A 20,118-nucleotide genomic window follows, 5' to 3' on the forward strand; every position below is an offset into this window, starting at 1 on the left:
TTTCAGAAAAGCTTCTTCCGAAAGAAGCCTGCAGTCTGGACACAGCCACTAAGGCACAAAAAGGTTAAGAGACTACCTTTTTGTGACTCAGGTTATCAAATGCAGGTGATCAAAGCCCACAGGTAAGTCAAAAACATGGAGACTTGAGACACAGGTCAGAAATTGGGGGGAGCGTGGCTATTATAGCATAGAATCATAGAAGTGGAAGAGACCTCAAGAGATCATTGAGTCCAGTCCCCTGCCCTCACGGCAGGACCAAGCATAAATCTGGGATAAAAGAGACAGAAGACAGAATGGGGGGGAGAGGTGGAGGCAAAACCAAATCAGTATATTAGTTGTCTATATACTAATACAAGTAGTATGGGGAATAAGCAGGAAGAAATCAAAATAAACACAACTATGACACAGTTAATATCACAGAAACTTGGTGGGATAAGACACACAACTGGAATATTGGTTTGGAAGGGTACACCTTGCTCAGAAAGGATAGGCAGGAAAAAAGGGAGGAGGTCTTGCCTTATATATTAAAAATATATACACTGGGACTAAGGTTGAGGTGGAACTAGTGAACAGACTTGTTGAGAATCTCTGGGTAAGGATAAAAGGATAAAAAACAAGGATGATGTCACAGTCGGGGTCTACTATAGACCACCTAACCAAGAAGAAGTGAAATAAGGTTGTTTTGGGCAACTAACAAAATTATACAAAGCACAGGACTTAGTGGTGATGGGGGACTCAACTATACAGACATCTCTTGGGAAAATAACAGCAGGACACTGATTATTCAATAAGTTCTAGGAATGTATTGGAGACAATATTTTTATTTCAGAAGGTGGAGAAAGCTGCTCGGGGGAGGCTGTTCTAGATTTGACTTTAACTAATGGGGAGGAACTGGTTGAAAATTTGAAAGTGAAGGTAGCTTGGGTGAAAGTGATCATGAAATGACAGAGTTTATGATCCTAAGGAATGGTAGGAGAGAGGACAGCAAAATAGAGACAATGAATTTCAGGAAGGCAGACTTTAGCAAATTCAGGGAGTTAGTAGGTAATGTCCCATGGGAAACATGTCTAAGAGGAAAAACAGAATACAGTTGGCAGTTTTTCAAAGAGACATTATTAAGGACACAAGAGCAAACCGTTTTACTACATAGGAAAGATGGGAAGTATGACAAGAGACCACTCTGGCTTAACTAGGAGATCTTGAATGATCTAAAAATTAAAAAGAAGCCCTAGGGAGAAAAAATGGAAACTAGGTCAAGTTACAGAGGATGAACACAAACAAATAACAATAGTATGTAGGGGCAAAATTAGACAATCCAAGCCACAAAATGAGTTCAAATTAGCTAGAGATATAAAACGGTAACAAGAAAAAATTCCTTAAATACATTAGATATATTAAATATATTAAACACAAGAGGAAGACAAAGAAGAGGGTAGAACCCTTGTTCAATGAAGAGGGAAAAACGATAACAGCAAATGTGGAAATGGCAGAGGTGCTTAATGACTTCTTTGGTTTGGTTTTCACCAAGAAGCTTGGTGATGATTGTATGCCTAGCATAGTGAATGTTAGTGAAAATTAGGAAGGTTCAAAAGTTAAAATAGGAAAAGAACAACTGAAAATTACTTAGAAAAGTTAAATGTCTTTAAGTCTCCAGGGCCTGATCAAATGCATTGTAGAATACTCAAGGGTTATAATTCAAAAAAATCTGGACAAACTGGAGAAATGGTCTGATGTAATAGGAGGAGATGCAGTGATCAGGAATAGTCAATATGGATTCACCAAGGGAAAGTCATGCCTCACCAATCTGATTAGCTTCTATGATGAGGTAATTGACTCTGTGGACATGGGGAAGACAGTGGATGTGATATGTCTTGACTTTAAAAAAGCTTTTGATATGGTCTCCCACAATATTCATGCAAGCAAATTATGGAAATATGGATTAGATAAATGGACTGTAAGGTGGATCGAAAGCTGGCTAGATTGTCGGGCCCAATGGGTAGTAATCAACAGCTCGATGTTAGGTTGGTGGTCGGTTTCAAGTGGAATGCCTCAAGGATTGGTTCTGGGGCTGGTTTTGTTAAACATCTTTATTAGTGACCTGGATGAGGGGATGGATTGCACCCTCAGCAAGTTTGTGGATGACACTAAGCTAGGGGGAGAGGTAGATATGCTGGAGGGCAGGGGTAGGGTCCAGTGTGACCTAGACAGATCAGAGGATTGGGCCAAAAGAAATCTGATAAGGTTCAACAAGGACAAGTGCAGGGTCATACACGTGGGACAGAAGAATTCCAAACATTGTTACAGGCAGGGGACCAACTGGCTAAGTAGCAGTTCCGCAGAAAAAGACCTGGGGATTACAATGGATGAGAAGCTAAATATGAGTCAACAGTGAGCTCTTGTAGTCAAGAAGGCTAATAAGGGTATGTCTACACTACCACCCTAGTTCGAACTAGGGTGGTTAATGTAGTCAATCGAAGTTGCAAAGGAAGCCCGGGATTTAAATATCCCGGACTTCATTTGCATCTTGCTGGGTGAGGGGGGATTTGATAGCAGCCTTCAACTTCCTGAAGAGCGGTTCCAAAGAGGCGGGAGAGAGGCTGTTCTCAGTAGTGACGGATGGCAGAACAAGGAGCAATGGTCTCTAGTTGCAGTGGGGGAGGTCTAGGTTGGATATTAGGAAAAACTATTTCCCTAGGAGGGTGGTGAAGCACTGGGATGGGTTCCCTAGGGAGGGGGTGGACTCTCCAGCCCTAGAGGTTTTTACGTCTCCGCTTGACAAAGCCCTGGCTGGGATGATTTCGTCAGGATTGGTCCTGCTTTGGGCAGGGGGCTGGACTCGATGACCTCCTGAGGTCTCTTCCAGCCCAAGGATTCTATGATTCTATTCTATGAATAGGATGAAATTCAACAAGGACAAAGTCAAAGTACAGTAGACTTCCGATAATCCGGAACCTATGGGACATAGATGGTGCCGGATTATCAGATATGCCGGACTATCAGGAGGTACTATAAGCTGGTTATATATATACTGTATACATTATATACTGTATATAAAGTGTTCGTAACCCTTTTTACTGTACATACTGTATACAGTATACTGTAATGTAATGTTTTCGTTTTTTTAAGCCTTTTTTACCCTTTTTGCTCAGTTCAGCTGCTGCCACTGTTACCTTGTGACTCATTTTTTGCTGAAGCTCACTCACTAGGCTCTTGCCATTTTGATGCTGGACTATCAGGAGTGCCGGACTATTGGATGCCGGACTATTGGAGTTTTACTGTATTGCACTTAGAAAAAAACAATCAATTTCACACATACAAAATGGGAAATGACTGTCTAGGAAGGAGTACTGCAGAAAAGGGTTTAGGGTTCACAGGGGATCACAAGCTAACTATGAGTCAACAGTATAGGAATGCTGCAAAGAATGCAAACATTCTGGGATGTATTATCAGAAGTGTTGTAAGCAAGACATGAGAGGTAGTTCTGCTCTACTCTGCACTGATTAGACTTCAGCTGGAGTACTGTGACCAGTTCTGGGCACCTTATTTCAGGAAAGATGAAGACAAATTGGAGACGGTCCAGAGAAGAACAATAAAAAAGATTAAAAGTCTAGAAAACATGACCTATGAGGAAAGATTGAAAGATCTGGATTTGTTTAGTCTGGAAAAAAGAGGACTAAGAGGGGACTTGATAACAGTTTTCAAGTACTTTAAAAAGGTGTTACAAGACGGAGGGAGAAAAACTATTCTCCTTAACCTCTGATGATAGAACAAGAAGCAATGGGCTTAAATTGCAACAAGGGAGGGTTAGGTTGAACATTAGGAAAACCTTTCTAACTGTTGGAGGTCTTACGCACTAGAAAAAAAGTTGGCTTGGGTGGTTATGGAATCTCCATTATTGAAGATTTTTAAGAGCAGTTTAGACAAACGAATGTCAGGGAATGATCTAGATCAGGGCTACTCAACATGTGGCCCGTGGGCCCATTTGCGGCCTGTAGTGCAGTTTGTGTTTAGGAGAGGCTCAACACATGTCCCACAGATGGGATGCTTTGAACATGGCCTCCTTTAGGAACACGCTCCACAATGGCGAGGCATCTCCCAGGCAGGGTGAGCATTGAAAGATGCAAGCAGACGGGCTGGCTGGAACAGACGAGTACAGTGTGTTGGCGTTTCTAGCCCCCAGGGAGAAGGTGCCGGGAGTGCCAGGGCATTGTGGGAAGTGCTTTGTATTCATGCCCATCGGTATGAAAAAAAGCTATTTGCATATCTATTTTCATGTATATACAACCACAATTAAGTTGTGGCCCTCGGCATATGCTGTGAGTATCATTGTGGCCCCCGGGGCTTCCGAAGTAGAAGCCAGCCTAGACCTGGTCAAGATGGTGTTTGGTCCTGCTATGAATGCAGGGAACTGGACATGATGATCTCTCAAAGTTCCTTCCAGTTCTATGATTCTGACTTTTCCAAGACTGGGGTGGCAGAAATGAAACTAGAACTTGGAACTAGAACTTGACTCATCCTTCTATGCCACACGCCCTCTCAGTGATTGTTATGGGAATGATTATAATGTCATAATAGTGGGGAAGGAGGGAAAGGGAAAGGAGGCAGAAATGTGAAAACAAAGAATTCTTGAAAGGGATACTGTCAGATTGGTTCAGGCTTAAAATTTTCCATTTTGAATATTTTTTTTCCAAACTCTCAGATCAAGACCCAGTTCAAACTTTTGGTTGTTTAATTTAGATTTTTATTTTGCATCAAGCTCATGGTTTGCATCCCAAAGAAAGTAGCACAGCTTTAGAGCAAGGAAAGCCAGAAAGTGACACTGACAATTTTATTTTCATCATTCAACTTCAGAGGAACGTTAACAGGAAAAACACAGAACTCATAGTAAAAGGAGGAGGGATGGGCTGGGTGGCATAATTAGATCTCAGTCCTGAAAAGACTTTGTCTGATGAGGTTAGCAGATTATCCACATTAGGTGAAATCCTGGCTCCACTGAAGACTGAGGGTACATCTACACTGCATGGCTATTTTGGGATATCTCCAGTATCCTGAAATAGTTACCTTGCGTCTACACAAGCCGCCCATTATTTCAAAATATTTTCTATCTCGGTAGACTTCGTTGCATGAGGGATAAGGGATGGCTCAAATAGCATGTTATTTTGAAATCTGGCACTATACAGGGAGTCCCCAGGTTACATGGATCCGACTTACATCGGATCCCTACTTACAAACGGGGTGAGGCAACCCCGCACTAGCTGCTTCCCCCCAGTAGACCAGGGAGACGCGAAGCTAGCGCCCCCTCCCCCCCCGCAGCAAACCAAGGAGACGCAGAGCAGCTTTTCTCAGCAGACACCTCAGCTTGAGAATAAAGGACTGCGCTCTGGAGAAATGTTTGGCTAGAGTTTCCCCTACATTATGTACCAGTTCTGACTTACATACAAATTCAACTTAAGAACAAACCTCCAGTCCCTATCTTGTACGTAACCCGGGGACTGCCTGTATAGATGCGCCAAATTTCAAAATAAACTATTTTGAAATCGTTTTGAAATAAGATACGCCATTTGCGTAGTGCAAATGGCGTATCTTATTTCGAGTTTAGGGTGTTGTGTAGATCCCCCACACATACAAATCCCTAACCACCTGCATATATTTTTGCATATAAATCCAGATTCCAAACATGCAGATTTTGCATGACATATTATTGACATGGGCTAATAGGAAAACTCAGAACGAGATCTCTCTTATTTCTCTGGTTTGTCCAGATCACTTTGAATTGTTGTTTGTTAGGCCAAATGGTCTATTCCGACCCAGCAAGTCTTTGCACAATAGACTGACATGCCAATAAATGTGTGACACAAGCATTTCTCATCATTTCTCATCTTTTGTAAGTTTTCATTCCATGCCTAACCATTCCTACACCCCTGCATCTCTGCTGCTTGCAAGAAGCAGCCAAGGAAAATGATTTCAAAACAGCTAAAACCAAGAAGAGACCAAACAAGTAAGACTCGGAGTTTTAAAATATTAAAATTGTTTGTAACGGCACATCAGAGCAGTTGGATTTATGCTGACTGGAGAACAACTTGTGCATATGCATTATTGCTCCAGGAGAGAGATGAAAAGAAGCGGATATGGAGACAGGCCAGATGGCCAAATAATTGATAAAGTAGCTACCAAAGTCACAGAATGCCCTTGGCACTGGGTTCAGCAGATGAAAGGATCATGTCCACGCTGTGGCATCTCCATGGCTCCAAGGCAGTAGTGGGTTCAAGCAAACAAGTTGAAGCATGGGGTGACACTGGAGAGTTTTGGGTATTAGGAGAATTACGGTCACTGCTGAGTTCATGGAATGCAGCTGCAGGATGGTCCAGGTAGCAATGCCAGTCAAACCATCTATACTTAACAAGGAGAACATAACCTTTCAGGATGTGCATGCAAGTTTTGCCATCCTTATGCATGCCCTGTCACCTCAAGATATACAGCATTTTGCCATACATGTGTGAAACCACACATGGATATGTTTACCTGTAGTATGCCATTCAACCAGCAAAGGTCTGTGAGCTCGACAGAGTTCCAGGCAGGTTGTAGCCTCTGGTTAAAAAGGGTGACAAGAAGGGAGCCTGAGCTATGTGGAAGCCTGTTTGTACCTCTCGTTGTCGTATTTGCCTTGACTAAATGCCTGCTTTCCAAGTGTTGGTTTTAATCTATACAACCTTAGGTGGTTTGAGACCCTGTTACTGGAGAGACTGGTAGGGAAGCACTCAGGTTGAAGGCCCCCTCACTATGGTTCACCCCCTTACAGAGACAGGAACTCTCCCAAACTCTGCTGTAGTGACTAAGATAAGGGGAGAGGGAGGACCTTGGGTTAGGTCCTCTCTCTATCTTCTGTTTGTCTAGGTACTTATAATCCCTATCACCATAATACCTGAGCACCTTCCAACCACTCACAATCCCCCTGGGAGCTAGGGATAATAGTGAAGGACTTTTACAAACCAAGGTCACAGGCACAGAGATTGGGTGATTTGCCCAAGGTCACACAAGGAGTCTGTGGCAGAGCTAGGAACAGAAGCCAAGGCCCTGAGTCCTAGACCCCTACTTTCATCTCGAGACTGGGATCTTTCAGTTAAACCCATGAAGATATATAACTGCATTCCTCTGTTCACTCTGATACACTCAGCTTTATCAAACAATAAAAGGCATCCAAAGCTGGATGTTTTGGCTCCTATAATCTACAAACAGTGACAATCAGTGGGTAATATTAACCAGTGTAGGATGGAAAGGAAGGGAAGATTATATTTAGACAGTGTCAGAGCTTGGAAAAGTTGAAGGAAATTTTCTCCTGCTCCTTGAAGGTTTTATTGTGGGCTACTATCATTCAGGCTGGCTACGTCTACACTGGCCCCTTTTCCGGAAGGGGCATGTAAATTTCACGAGTCGTCGTAGGGAAATCCGCGGGGGATTTAAATATCCCCCGCGGCATTTAAATAAAAATGTCCGCCGCTTTTTTCCGGCTTTTAAAAAAGCCGGAAAAGAGCGTCTAGACTGGCCCCGATCCTCCGGAAAAAGTGCCCTTTTCCGGAGGCTCTTATTCTTACTTCAAAGTAAGAATAAGAGCCTCCGGAAAAGGGCACTTTTTCCGGAGGATCGGGGCCAGTCTAGACGCTCTTTTCCGGCTTTTTTAAAAGCCGGAAAAAAGCGGCGGACATTTTTATTTAAATGCCGCGGGGGATATTTAAATCCCCCGCGGATTTCCCTACGACGACTCGTGAAATTTACATGCCCCTTCCGGAAAAGGGGCCAGTGTAGACGTAGCCGCAATGTCTACACTACACTGATCTATCGGAAAAAGGTACGCAAATTGTGCTCCTCTTTCGGAAGAGCCCTTCTTCCTCATGGGAGGAGGAAGACAGGGCTTCTGAAAGGATGTGTCTGCTCTTCTGCCTTTTTTTGTGGAACTAGTTCCCTGGTTGCGGTGGAGTTTTTCCAGGATCCTGGAAAACCCTCATAGTGTAGACATAGCCGTCAGGCATGGCTCTTTCATCTTTCCCAGGCATGCTCTCCTCTTGAGTGTTATTTATTTATTTAAATAGACATTCATTTTAATCACGCTCAACTGAATAAGAAATAATAGCACCGGAGGCTCAAAGATCTCTGAACCTCAGCTCTCTGCAGAGCTACAACATTCAAGAGCAGCGCGTACCTGAGCTGGGCCAGCTGATGAATGAAGCTGTTGGAGCAGCAGCAGCTAAGGCTGCTGCTGAAGAACTGAGAGAAAGCCGTGATTTTTCAAGAGTGGGGGGGAAGCACTTTTTGCGTTGCATTCGAAGGTGTGTTTGAGTCCAAATGCGGCCCTATGGGATTTCATTAGCAGCAAGTTTCTCTCAGCTGACAGTGATGTTAAGCCTGACCTGCTGCTGTTTCAATGCCTTTTGGATTACAAGTGACCAAGCTGACACTCAAAGGCTACATCTACTAGACGAGTTTCTGTGGCAGAAAATATGCTAATGAGGGACTCATTAGCATAAGTCATGATCACATTTGCATATTTTCTGCCGACCCATATTTTCATTAGGGGTTTTTGCGCAAAAATAAGCAGTGTGGATGTTTCCTTTTTGCACGAGATTGGTATACCTCTTTTTTTGAGGCATAAGGCTCTTGCGCAAAAGGGCTTTTGCGCAAAAAAGGAAATGTCCACATGGCTTGTTTTTCCGCAAAAAGCCCTAGTGGAAAAACGGATTGGCAGAAAATATGCAAATGAGATCCTGGCTTATGATAATGAGTACCTCATTAGCATATTTTCTGCCACAAAAACTCATAGTGTAGATGTAGACAAAGAGCATGCAGGTTGAGAAAGCGTTGGGCTCCCATGATCTCTGGTCAACAGACTCACCAGGCCTCTGAGCAAGGTAGAGGTGGGTCCTCTGGCTCCATGCTACTGGAAAAGGCAGAAGCGTTGGTGGCTGGGACAGCCAGTCCTCAGTGTTGCCAGGAGTATGCCACCTGGGGCTCCGGTAGCGATTTAAAGGCAGCGGCAGCGGCAGTCTTTTGAATCACCGGGCCGTGGGGCTGTTGTCCCCTTTGCTCCCCCTGTCAACAGGCCAGTCTGGTGCTCTTCAGCCCTTAAAGGAATTCAGTTTAGAGACTGGCTCAAGCTGCAAAGTTCAGAATGCTCCATAGGTTCAAAATCTGGGGCTGGCCTAGAGGTATTGATTTGGCCTCTTCACTAAGGATCTGGTTTTGCCTTCGTTATTGTGAACAAGTAGCATCTGTCTCTGTGATTATCCCATTGGCTGTGGCTCGAAACAGGAGGGGACTAGGAGAAGGAGTCCTTTGCTTCTAGGTAGGGTTGCCAGGTGTACAATATTGAACCAGACAGTCCGGTATTTTTGCCTTCCGTCTGGTAAAAACATTTCAGAAAATACCGGACACCTAAAATGTCTAGTATTTTCTGACTTTTTCCCAGCCAGGAGGTGAAAATACCGGGTGCTTACCGGGTTTCACAGGGGAGCTGTCTGGCCTGGGGCAGGGAGACAAGATGGTGGACGGCCGCCAGCAGCCTGTTAGGGCCAAAAAGCCTCAAAAGCGTTTCTTAAAATATTTTTTAGCTTAATAACTCTCGGGGATCTTTTTTTTTTTTTTGCTCAACAACTTTGGTCCCCCCAGTGTTTTTTTTTCCCCCGTGGGTTTTTTTTTGCAGGTGGGGGTGTTTGGTATTTTTGGCTAAACCATCTGGCAACCCTACTTCTAGGACACTAGCTCAAATGCCGGATCAAAGTGCCTGAGAGCTATCATAGCCTGAAGGCTGCTAGCAATGGCCACAATGGGTTTGATGTGCTCCTGAGCAGACTTGCATGCACAGCATAAAATCCATCGCTTTAGACAGCAGTCACAGCAGGGAGGCCCACACAGCATAAAAGCCATCACCTCAGACAGAAGTCACAGAAAAGAGGCCAAGGGCTGAAGAGGCCTTAAACTCAATTATCCTCTCCTCACAGAACATGATCCTTCTTGGCCCACGCGGCGGGCGGATTAGGAAAGATTCCAGTACTGGAACCTTGTCCTCTGCAGACGCAGAAGGCATCAGTCTCCAGGGTTGTTAATCCAGAGTCTGGCTTCAGCACAAAATTTCACTCACCCTATTACAAGCAGAGAGAGGACACGGTCCAGTAGCAGCTTGTCAGTGGGGTTCATAATGGAAAGCAAATAGTGGAAGTGTCTGGAAGGGCACCAAGTGCTGCTGAAATTTCTCAGGGAGTAAAGGGTGGGAGCTTCCACTGGAAACTTTCCCTCCTGGAGCGCTCCATCCCCTCCCACCCAGCTGCTGCATACTATTGATGTCAATAGCGCTTTGGTTACTGACATCCACTGAGGAATTGGCCCTCAGAATCACACTGGGGCTTATCAGTTCGTGACTCTCAAGTTTCATTGCTAATAGGTCTAGAGAACAGCTCCCGCTCCACTGCTAGTATCCTTAATTCATGGAGAACCAGAGAGTGAGGTATGCAAAGACAACATATGGTTCATTGGGGTTCTATGTGTGGCCCATGTGACATTTTGTTTACCGTTGCCCATGCACAGGGTTGCCAGATTTTGCTGAGTTTTGCTCCCGTAGTATTTTCCTACTGGTATTACAAAAGCAACACTAATGTAAAAACCAAGGGCACATGAAGTGAGGCGCATGTTGATTGCAGACAACATAGACTGTGAGAGTCGTGTGCTCCCTTTGCATCCGATCAAAGTGCTGCTACCGTTCAATTGGAACACCCTTCAAATTCTAGGTACGCGAGCAAGTTAGCAGAACTCCCTTATCCTAGGAGATCATCGTGGTTATGACAATCTTGTGGCCCCCTGAGATGAAGGAGGGCCACTCACTAGCCTAAGTTGCCCCTCACTGAAATAGAATATGGGATGGCCAAGAAGAAGGGAGGGAAGGAGAAAAGTTGCTGCTTCGAAGACACAAAGTCAGGCAGAGTCAACAAAGAGCCAGAAGGTCAGGATGCCTCTTCCTCCCACAGGCGTGATTCACTGGCTCTTCTCAGCCAGCACGAAACTGTAAACAATTCCGTAAACTGTAAATATTCATCCTCAGTGCTTGAGGATCATGCCCCCATAGAGGCAGAAGTCTCAGCAAATCATCTTTAGGCAACCAACAAGATCTGTCCTGCACCTCCCTTTGAGCGCTCCTTGAGCAGCCATCTCACTGAATCCTCCCCTTTCAAATAATGGAACATAATTATGGGATTCATCAAAATGTCCCTTTTTTTCCTCCCTGTAACTCTGTAACCTACAGCTGAAGATGCGTTTCAGAAGGCCGAGCAGTGCCCCATTTTCTGATCCCATCACCAGTGAGCTTTCCCGTAATTACAGAGATGTGTTGCAGACTTTATGCTCTACAATTAACGCTAATTGCATTACATTGTCACAAATGCATCATTTATTCCTCATGAGCTCATGGGATTGGTCCAGACAGTTTGATACAACAGGTGAGGACTTAATAGCATGATACAGAAGTGGCTGATGGCATAGGGAGCTCTGAACACTGGGTGCGAAACCAGCTAGCAGTGCTGAGACCATTTTGGCTGAGACGTAGGATTAGATCATTTTAGCAGCACTGAGACCTAGGATTTCCATAGGTAACCTGGCTGGCAGATTGGTACAGTAACCGTCTGACTGCCTAGGAGGCAACAGCACATTCCTGAGTAAAGTACACAAGAAAGAGACTTCTTTGGAATGGCAAAACTATTAAATCAAGCAAAACCATGAGACTATAACAGGAAAAGCTGCTTCATTTGGGCAAATTTCCTGGACTTCTTCTGATTATCTAGTTTAACTTGTTTCTTAGAGATGTTTGACTGCACAAGGAACACAAAGCTGAACGTGAAACCTGTATCTGAGCCTGCCCTTTCTCAAGCTAGAGGCTTTTCTGAGCCATGGATGCTAATACATCACGTCCCCAAGTACAATTTGCAGGTTTCCCCCAGCAAACCTCCCCCCTCCCAAGTCACACTGGGCACAACATTTTCTGCGGTGCACAAATGCATTGCTGGTGTGGTAACAGCAAAATGCACGCAGTATGATTTAAAGCCCTGTTTCCATCCCCCCATTAAGATACTCTCTATTCAGTGGGGCAGGGTGGATATTTGGAGGGAATGCAGAAGATGGCAGAGCAGAAAATGACTTTGATCTTAGATATTCTGAATCTGATTAAGTCTGTCAGAACACGTTCATAAGAATAAGGGATGTTGTATGGCCACAGAATGGGGTACACCACATAGTTAGCTGGTTGGCCTGTGAACTTTCATCTTACTAGTGTTTTGTACTGGACTTTTCAGGGTCACAGTTGTTCCCTTCCGGAGTGCTAGCTACAATGGTCTAAAAACGACACATTTTGTGAGAAAACGGGGTGGCCTGAAGAGTCTGGAAGCAGTGAAAATAAGAGTGCGAAACCCCTGGATGCGACTGTTTTTCTGCAAAAACTCACGAAGCAACCACACCCCCAGCGCGTTTTTGTGCAAAAAAATTGAAAGAGCAGAGTTTTTTTTGTGCAATAGCTATTCCTCATTCTAAGTGGAATAACTCCTTTTTGCGCAAGAATTCTTGCACAAAAAGGTGTGTGTGGATGGGGAACAGGGTTTTTTGGGGGGGGGTTTGGCGCAAAAAGAGGCAATCAAAAAAAGCACAGGTGCTCTGGTGGCCATTCTGTTAATAGCAATCAGAGTTACCTTTCGAGACAGCGTCCATGCAGTCTGGACACTCTCTTTCGCAAAAGTGCATCGCTTTTTCAATGCGCTTTTGCAGTGTGGATACGCTTTCGCACAAGAAGTTTTTGCGGAAGAGCTCTTCCGCAAAAAGCTTCTTGCACAAGAAGCCTGTAGGGTAGACATAGCCTCAGCCTAGCAGATTATGGTTCAATTTTAGACATTTAAGTGCAAGACACTGGTCCAGACACAAATATTTCACAATCCGGCACTATTCTGTGGTACTCAGTGAAGCTGCTCTGGGTTATGTCAGGAAGAATTTGATCAAGAAATCCCATTGTGAGTGGGCCTCTGAATTAGGTATTGATTGGAACTGGTCACAATTTGCCATTCAAAACTACTTTTTAAATACAGTAAAACTCCAATGGTCTGGCATCTGACGGTCCGGCACCATCAGGAACCCGGAAGTGCTCCGGGCAGCCGGACCATTGGAGCTGCTCTGCCCCCAGCTTCCCCGATTCAGCCGCTGCTAAAACTGACCAGCGCTGAATCCGGGAAGCAGGGGGCAGAACAGCTGGAGTGCTGCCGGGTAGGTCCAGTAGCGCTGCCCCTTGGGGCTGCGGGACCAACCCAGCAGCACCCCAGCTGTCCCGGATTCAGCCGCTGCTGAAATTGACCAGCGGCTGACTCCAGGAAGCCTGAGATAGAGCTGCTCTGCCCCAGCTTCCTGGAATCAGCCGCTGGTCAGTTTCAGCAGCAGCTGACTTGGGTACACCTGGGACAGAGCAGCTGGGGTGCTGCTGGGTTGGTCCCCGCAGCGCCGAGGTTTGGCGCTACCAGACCAACCCAGCAGCACCCCAGCTGCTCTGTCCCAGGCGTCCCAATTCAGCCGCTGCTGAAACTGACATGGGCTGACTCCAGGAAGCCCGGGGCAGAGCAGCTCTGCCTCTGGCTTTCTGGAGTCAGCCGCTGATAAGTTTCAGCAGCAGCTGACTTGGGGATGCCTGGGGCAGAGCAGCTGTGGTGCTGACGGGTTGGTCCAGTAGCACCGCTCCTCGGTGCTGTGGGACCAACCCAGCAGCCTTCCAGCTGCTCTGCCCCAGGCGTCCTGATTCAGCCGCTGCTGAAACTGACTAGGGCTGACTCCAGAAAGCCACTGATCAGTATCAGCAGCGGCTGACTTGGGGACACCTGGGGCAGAGCAGCTGGGGTGCTGCTGGGTTGGTCCAGTAGCTCCGAGGAGCGGCGCTGCGGGACCAACCCGTCAGCACCACAGCTGCTCTGCCCCAGGCATCCCCAAGAGCAGCTGGGGTGCTGACGGGTTGGTCTCGCGCCAATGGTCGGCGCTACCGGACCAACCCAGCAGCACCCCAGCTGCTCTGCTGCAGGCGTCCCCGATTCAGCCACTGCTGAAACTGACCAACAGCGGCTGAATCGGGGACTCCTGGGGCAGAGCCGGACTATCAGAAGGGAGGGCTATGAGGGGGTCTGGGGTAGCATCTCCCCACCCCACCCCAGACCCCTCATAGCCCCCCCCCTTCTGATAGTCCGGCATATTTGATAATCCGGCACCCCCTGGGTCCTAAAGGTGCCGGATTATTGGAAGTTTACTGTAAATGGCCTTCTCTCCCCACCTCTTACAATGAAAATATTTACAGAAAACTTTCATTTTCCCTGCAATTTTGACCCAAAAAAACCTCCTAGCAGTTAACATTTCTTTGGTTTTCGTTTTCTCCCCCTCACTTTTTTTAACTTTGCGCCCTGAAAAAGGGAAGATCAAGGCAAAAACCCCATCCAGTTAGTGTTTTTTGCATCAATTCTCCCTCACAGCTGGCCATCTCAACCAAACTGCCCTCTCACCATGAAAGCAGATACCTATGGGTCAGGATTGACCATCATTGGAGGGCAGGGTGGTGGAAATGTGAAAGCGGCCACCGTGGTGACCAGTGGAGCTGACAGCTTTTGTGGGCCCCTAGGTAATGTGCTCCTAGAAGGGGTGGGGCTAAGGGTGGAAGGGGTGGAGCCGAAGGCAGCCACCCCATCCATGAGGTGTGTGGGTCACACCAGCTCTTTTAAACACTTCCTGGCTGTAAGCACCCCAGGATGTGCTTTAAGGCCATCACTGTCCTAAAATCCTCCACATTCCATCCCTGGTAGTGCTTGGCAGAGGTTCAGATTCAGAGTTCATCAAAAGCAGCTGCTCTATCAGCAACCACAAGGGAAGCCAAAAGCAGCAAGATAACTAAGCTTCAAGTGAAAGTGTTTCATTGCTTCCATATTCTGCAGCTCAGGCTTCAGCCTGGGTGTTCATTTCACTAATTTGTCCCATGTGCGAAAGGCGACCATCCCTGGCTGTATTCGGGAATCTGACTCTGTCTAGTTGAGATGGTGACCTGCGAGAGCCATTCTGAAATTTAGGCATTTTATTTCCTTTATTTAATAAAATATTCCTTACCCAACTCTGAGCCCAATTCCATAGCTATGAGATTTTGTGCTAGCCCTTCTTTGTCACCTGACACGTGCTAATATCATTTACTATTTTCAGTTGTGCACACCCCAAGATGTTCTACTAGGCACAGGTGAGGGAGGGCTGTGAGGAGTGATACTGTAGTGAGGAGGGGAAAATACTTTTAGGAATAGTAGGACAAGATCTCAGTGAAAAGAAAGAGGTGGAGAGGAAGGACTGTGAGTAATAACTGAGCAGAAGCGCAGCCTCTTTGGGAAAAAAAGATATTCTGCTTTGTATTTAAAGTTAGTTCGAGCCTTTGTTAGCCCAATTGGTTTTGACAGGGCCCAGATGGGAACAGTTGATGAACATACAGAAAAGACAAATCATTCAGCAAGAGACAACGCTGACCTGGCAGCCGGTCAAACTGAGAGGCTGCAGATCCTTTGGAGCAGATGTGTGTGTGTGAGAGATAACATTCTGAGAACTGTACAAAACGGGTACCTATTCGTGTGCCTAGGAGAAAGAAATAGGTTTTGCTTATGGTTGCACTCATGGGAAATCCCAATGCAATCTGAGGGCCCAAATGCCAAGAGTTGGGCAGATGATGTGTGTACTCAGTTTTAAAAAATTGGAGCCGCTACTTTATTATTACTATTTGTGTTATCTCAGTGGGGACCTACAGGCACTAATGTAACTGCCTAACATAATGTGACCCTTTACAAACACCTAAGAGGCAGTCCCAAGTCCTAAAGAGATAGACACAGGATGGAAGGGGAGCAAGAAGCAGAGGAAGGTGCAGCGCCTTAGCCACACTCACCCGACAGGGTAGAACCCAGAACTCCTAGTTCCAAGCATTATCCACTCAACTGCATGGTGCTTGAAGTAGTTTCACTCCACAGCTTCCGCCAAGGAGTAATGGCAGACTCTTAATGGGCCTATGCTCATTACACTGGGTTCTGAGGCCATGATGTTTCTTTGCTTGGCCAGGCTGTTTCCCTTTTAAAAGTATCCTTCTGTCACTAAAAGCAGGAATGCAGAATGGGACTAAAAACATAAAGCCGATGTCAAATTAAGAATAGGAAGAAGAGAGTTAAATGGCAGCTATTTTGTCCTTGACACATCAGTACCACCTGGTTATTGCAACCAGGCTTTTGAGTATTCTTGCTCCATTCCTAAAAATAGAGAAGCATGCGAAGGATGCCTCATCACCCTGAATTTCCTTCTCTGTTGGTTCAATTCAGCCATTGCCTTTAGAGGGGACAGCGTTAGCTCAGAATTTACTCATTATGATTATTGTCCGATTGGGAAAGTCTTCAAAATTCTGCATCTTCCATTTTATTGGCAACCAGCACATTCACTAAACATTGCTCGCATCCTTAACTCAATTATTTTTGTTGTAAATAAAAGGAAAATTTTTACCGGGGCTGCTTGCTCTTCCCCATCCTGACCCTGTCAGGGAGCGAGAGCAAAGTGCACAGCTCCTCTGTCCCTGCACTCCAGCCAGAGTGAGGAATGCAGCAAACTGCACACTTTCCCCTCTTTCCCTGACAAAGGGGAACAGCTAACAATGTTCCTGTACAGATCTGGGGGAGGAGCATTAGCCCTGCCACCCTGACCATAAAGGGGTGGGAAGCTCAGGGCTGGGGCAGTCCCAGAAGGAGGAGAGGGGGACATTCCCTTTCATCTGCCTGGTGATTCTGTCTCTTTTCTGTATGGTTTTATGAGAAGCAATCCCATTCCAGGCACATCCCATTTTTCTGGCACAACCAAACCATTACCTTGCTTCAAGTTATGATAAGAGGAAGCTGTATATCAGATTTGGGGGTCTTCACTCTTACCATGTAGGAAAATTCTTGAACAAACAAACAAACAAACTCTCTCAAATATATAGTAGACTAGAGGATTTACCCAGCATTGCTTGGGTCCTTAACGCCGATAACTTTTGTTTTTCTTCATTTAAATAATTGTTCTGGGCAGTGTTCCCTCTAATGTTTTCTGTCCATGTGCAGAATAAATTTTGTCATGTGCACCACAGCATGTGCAGAGGTGCCCCACCAATAGAAACACAGGCTGCCAGCTGTGGGAAACTGTGGGCATTCTGCAAATCAGCTGGGTGGCACCTGAATCTCTCCTGAGTGAATCTCTTCCTCCAATTTCCCTTACTCCTTGTTCAATTAGGGTTACAGGAGTTGGAGTAAGAAGTCCTCCAGCTCGACATTATGTCAAAATAACTGCTTGTAGTTTAGACGTGGACGTTGTTACAGGGACCAGCTTATAGGGAACACTGGTTCTGGGGTGGGGCTGGGGATAAGGGGTTCAGTATGCAGGCTGCCCCAGGGTGAGAGAAGTACCTCAGCCCTAGCCCACTGCAGCAGCTTGGGGCCAGGTGAGAAGCACTTCTCCATGGATGATACAGCTGCAGCGGGCACAGCTGGGAAAAGGGTGCATGTACCCCAGCTGGCAGGGACAGACACACAAACAAACTCTCTCAAATATATAGAAGATACAGAAAACAGACAGAATCACCTGGCAAGTGAAAGGGCATCTGAAGAGTGGTAAGCTCAGAGCTGGGGCAGATGCAGAGGAATGGCCCTTTCTCAATTCCTGACCCCTGCTGGCCCAATGGGGTTATAGCTGTCCTTGTCCCCATCACTTACTGCACTCCTGTGGTCATTCTACAGTATAAGGGCACGTCTACACAGCACAGCCAAAGCCGAGATAAGCTACGCAACTTGAGCTATGTCAATTGCGTAGCATAAGTCAAAATAGCTGACTTTGGCTTTTGGCGCTGTCTCCACAGCAGGAAGTCCAAGAAAGAGCACTCTTTCTCTGACTTCCCTTACTCCTCGTACTGCTTGTAGTGTAGACATGGACGTTGTTATTTCGGAATAACGTGAATTATTCCAAAATAACGCTGCTGTGTCATAGCCTACCAAACCTCTCCCTTTCCATTTCTGAGAAACGATTGAATTCCTGGCACATCCCATCATCCTGGTACAACCAAACTCTGACCTTGCTTTAAGTTAGGATAAGAGGAAGCTGCATAGCAAATTTGGTGCTCCTAGCTCTTACCATTTAGGAGTGGTTCTTGAACAAATGGACTCACAGATAGATGGACACATAGACAGATAAACACACAAACTTTCTAAACTGTATAGGAGATTTCACCATATTATCCCTCCCCTACTATTCCCTCAATTGCAATACCCCAAACAATCAAGTCAAACAACAAAAGTTACCAAGGGGCCTGATCCAAAGTCCATTAAAGTTAAAGGCAAGACCTCCATGGACTTCAAGCCCTAATCTTGTAGGACCTACACTAAAAACAGGAACAGTAATACAAAGAAGATGCAGACCAGATGCATGCACAGTTTATAGGTAAACATGCTTCACGCTATTGTCCTGTGATTTCCCTAAGTAATTTTAGGAAAAGTAAATTGGCTCATGATTTTGACCCGGTTTTTCCTGCAGAAGCCTTGAAATGTATCAAAACACACAGAGCCAGAAAAGCCTGTGAATAAGACTATGCTCCACACCATACTTCTTCCTCAGAGTCCCTAGGGTCTCCCATAGCCCATGAGCTTTGCTGCCATGGTTACGCCACGACCTTGGACTCTCTGGGGGGGCGTGTGTAAGTACTGTAGATCCGCAGCTGAACTCCTTGCACGGTGTCTTCTGTGACAAACATAACAGCCAGCCAGCTATTTATTTCAATTCCAGCCTGTCAGACACTCCCCACTGACACTTGCCCCCTCCAGCGCTCCAGGCACCCTGACATACATTTGAAAACACCCTAACGTGAGGGTTACAATGCATAAAGCTGCTAGAGGCACCTTCCCCTTCCTTCCACCAGTAGCTAGGTGATGAAAACTCTTCCTGTGCTTTCCCACCAGCCAGAAACCCTTCTTGCAGCTGCCTCAGCCCTCTGCCAATGGCTGCTCAGACAGAGAGGCCCTGCAGTCTGCCTGGACAGGCAACAAATCCAGCCATTTCAGACGCTGTGTGGGGGAGAGTGTTCCAAAGGAAAGCAAACCGTACCGGGAACTTTTTGCCAGAGACCCCTCTTCCCTTTATAATGGGGTAGGGCTCCAGTTGAAGAGCCTTTGCTTGTGGGTAGGTTTGTGCTGAGAACCCATACTCAGAAGGGCCTGTCTAGACAGCAAACCCAACTAAAGTGGGGGCTGAGTTATAATCCAGCCACACCCTTTTTAAAAGCAAAAAACATGGCCAGCATTCGCTTCTTCAGAGGAAAGTGCAAGAAATCACATGATCCCAACTAGACAGAGACTAGCTAAAGCCCTGGTGCATGAGAGTTAATGTCTCTTCCAAAAGGTTTGCTAGCATTCAGTTTGGTAACTTTATTGTATTATATTCTTTGTTCTCATAACAGTAGCCAATCCTTTCTAGAATCCCACAAAGTTTCTGGCTTCCACCGCATCATGTGGCAGTGAGTTCCACAGTCTAATTACACCAAAAATTAATTTCCTTGTGTCAGTTTTGGGTTTGCCACCTTCTCATTTCCACTGAGCATCCCCCTGCTGTCACCAGCATCCTGCCCTCACATGCACGGGCTTGTGCTCTCAGCAGGCTAAACATGCAGAGAGGCACTATACGCTGTAAGCCAACTGAACAAACATGCAAACACCTCCTGGTAGCCCACAAGCTTGCTGCTGACTGCCTAACCTGGGAAATGACGCAGTTGTGGTTTATTTCTGGGATCCACCAATCCATTCCAGGAAATTCCAGTTATATACACAAGGAAAAAAATAGCCACATTCCCAAAGGTCCTTGGGCTCTCTGCACGAGTAGGGAGGTGAAGCAAGGGCCTCCGAGCCCTTAATGTGTCGAGGCAACTCAACACTTGGGCTATAGGCCAGGAATTTTTCCTGTGGATTTCCAGCCACAGCCAGGAGATTCTCGGGTGCTAGAAGAAACTTTAATTTAAACCAGGTGCCTCTGAAAGGAAAACACTCA

At 46.0% G+C, this 20,118-nt stretch overlaps 1 protein-coding gene across 6 annotated transcripts in view; it reads right to left on the reverse strand.

Moving 5' to 3' along the window:
• The window catches only part of CACNA1G (calcium voltage-gated channel subunit alpha1 G), a 333,864-nt gene that overhangs the window by 158,199 nt on the left and 155,547 nt on the right, over window positions 1–20,118 (reverse strand). The window lies entirely within an intron of this gene.

This window comes from Pelodiscus sinensis, chromosome 20, assembly GCF_052426305.1.
Source record: "Pelodiscus sinensis isolate ZL-2025 chromosome 20, ASM5242630v1, whole genome shotgun sequence".
Lineage (NCBI taxonomy): Eukaryota > Metazoa > Chordata > Testudines > Trionychidae > Pelodiscus > Pelodiscus sinensis.